Source organism: Orycteropus afer, unplaced genomic scaffold (assembly GCF_000298275.1).
Source record: "Orycteropus afer afer isolate SDZICR_OR568_19922 unplaced genomic scaffold, OryAfe1.0 scaffold00904, whole genome shotgun sequence".
Lineage (NCBI taxonomy): Eukaryota > Metazoa > Chordata > Mammalia > Tubulidentata > Orycteropodidae > Orycteropus > Orycteropus afer.
Genome location: NW_006922491.1, coordinates 520,954 through 523,073, shown reverse-complemented (window position 1 = coordinate 523,073; position 2,120 = coordinate 520,954). Strand labels below are relative to the sequence as shown.

The window sequence follows — 2,120 nt, the reverse complement described above, 5'->3', positions numbered from 1 at the left end:
CAAAGAAAAGTCCAGGCCCAGATGCTTTCATTTCTGAAACCAATCATATGTTTAAGGAAGAAATAATATCAAATATACACAGACAATTTTGGAAAATAGAAGAGGAAGAAACATGTTCCAACTTATTTTATAAGAATTTGATACTAAAACTAGGCAAAAATGTTACAAGAAAATAAAATTGGAGACCAATAACCCCCATGAACATAGACACAGTAGTCCTCAACAAAATATTAGCCATTCAAATCCAGCAACACATAAAAATGATAACATACCACAACTATGTGAGGTTATCTTGGAGTACATTAGTTTTCAACAATGAAATTAATCTATATAGTTGATTACATTAAGAGAATAAAAAGAAACACATAATCTTAATAAATGCAAAAAAAAAAAAAATTGAAAAGTGCTTGCTTCAGCAGCACATATACTAAAATAGGAATGATACAGAGAAGATTAGCATTTCCCCTCCAGAAGGATGACAGGCAAATTCATAAAGCAGTCCATATAAAAAAAAAAAAAAAATTGAAAAAATTTCCAAACATCCATGATAAAAACTCTCAGCTAAAAAGATTAGAAGATAAGTCTCTTGAATGTATAAAAAGCATCTATAAAAATGAATGCTTAATATATATATATAATAGTAAAACATTGACTGCTTTTCCTCAAAGATTAAGGACAGGACAAGGATGTTCTTTCTCATCATTTCTAATCAGCATCATACTAGAGGACTTGATTAGTTCAAAAAACAAGGTAAATACAAAAGCATTCAAGACAGAAAGGAAAAAAGTACAGTCGTCTTTATTTGTGTATTTCATGATTGCCAAAGCAGTAAATTCTAAGGAATCTACAAAAGAAATCTTATAGAAATAATAAGTCCATTAATCAAGGTTGAAGGATATGAGATCAATAAAAAATTGTGATGGAACCACTGAGACTATGGCCCCTAGCTGCCCTTCAGGCCTGGAATTGAACCCAAACCTGTGGCTTTCAGCCAAACAAGAGACAGATACATGAGGTGAAAATTTACACTAGGTAGATACACTCCTTGAAAAGAACAATCATGGGAGAATAGAAGGGCTGTGTGTGCACAGGGATATAGCTCAGGGGACAAGAGTGCATGGAGGGAAGGACACAGGGAAGAGGTAACTATGGAAAAGAAGTGGGAGGAGAGCTGTTGCATTGTGGTAAATTGTAGTCAATGTCATGAGATAAAGTGTATGTGAACTGCTGAATGGAAAGTGAATTTGCTCTGTAAACTTTCATCCAAATCACACACACACACACAAAAGAATTGTATTTCTGTATGTGTTTTGGTTACTTTGTGCTGCGCTAACAGAAATGCCACAGGTGCAATGGTTTTAACAAATAGGAGTTTATTATCTTACAATCTGGAGTCTAGAAGTCTGAGTTCAAAGTACCAGGCTGTATGGGCTGGGTGAAATCCCCTCAACCTTGGGCTTCAGCTCTGCCTCTTTCTTCTGGTTCACTGAAGCTGGAGGTGTTTCTTTACTGAGGCTGATAAACCCAAGGTTGACAAGTCTGAGGCACAGTCCTGATATTACCAAACCACATGGCAGACCATTGATTCAAGTCCATTAAGAGTCCCAAGATCAACAGATAACATGGCAGGCTGCTGAACAATGACTCAGCTACATGCAGGGTTCAAGCATGCCATAAGCTGGAGACCTTCCTTAAAGTTGCTTCTTAAATACTGAAAGCAGCCCACATGCCTAAAGCAGCTATTCAGCTGCTCCAGTAGATTCCACCATGGAATTAATTACCAATCTCATCATAAGGAATAACTTCATCTAGCTGCCCAGCCACTCAAAACCAGGCCCAGCCAAGTTAACACACAACCTTAACTACCACAATATGCCAACAATAAACAATCGGAAAATGAATAACACTAAAAATATAAATAAAACCAAAACTATTGTCATCAAGTTGATTTAAACTCATGGTGACTTCACAAATTTCAGAGCAGAACTGAGCTCCATAGGTTTTCAATGGCTGTCATCTGTTGGAAGTAGATTGCCAGGGTTTTGTGAGGCACCTCTGGATGGATTTGAACTGTCATCCTTTCAGTTAGTAGCCAAGTGTATAACCATTTGTGCCACTAT

The 2,120-nt window shown here is 36.6% G+C and overlaps 1 non-coding gene across 1 annotated transcript; it reads left to right on the top strand.

Moving 5' to 3' along the window:
* The first annotated feature begins 403 nt into the window (after positions 1 to 403).
* LOC122151920 lies at positions 404 to 510 on the top strand. The gene has a single exon (XR_006164343.1). It is a non-coding gene; the product is annotated as a U6 spliceosomal RNA (small nuclear RNA).
* Positions 511 to 2,120: the final 1,610 nt, after the last annotated feature.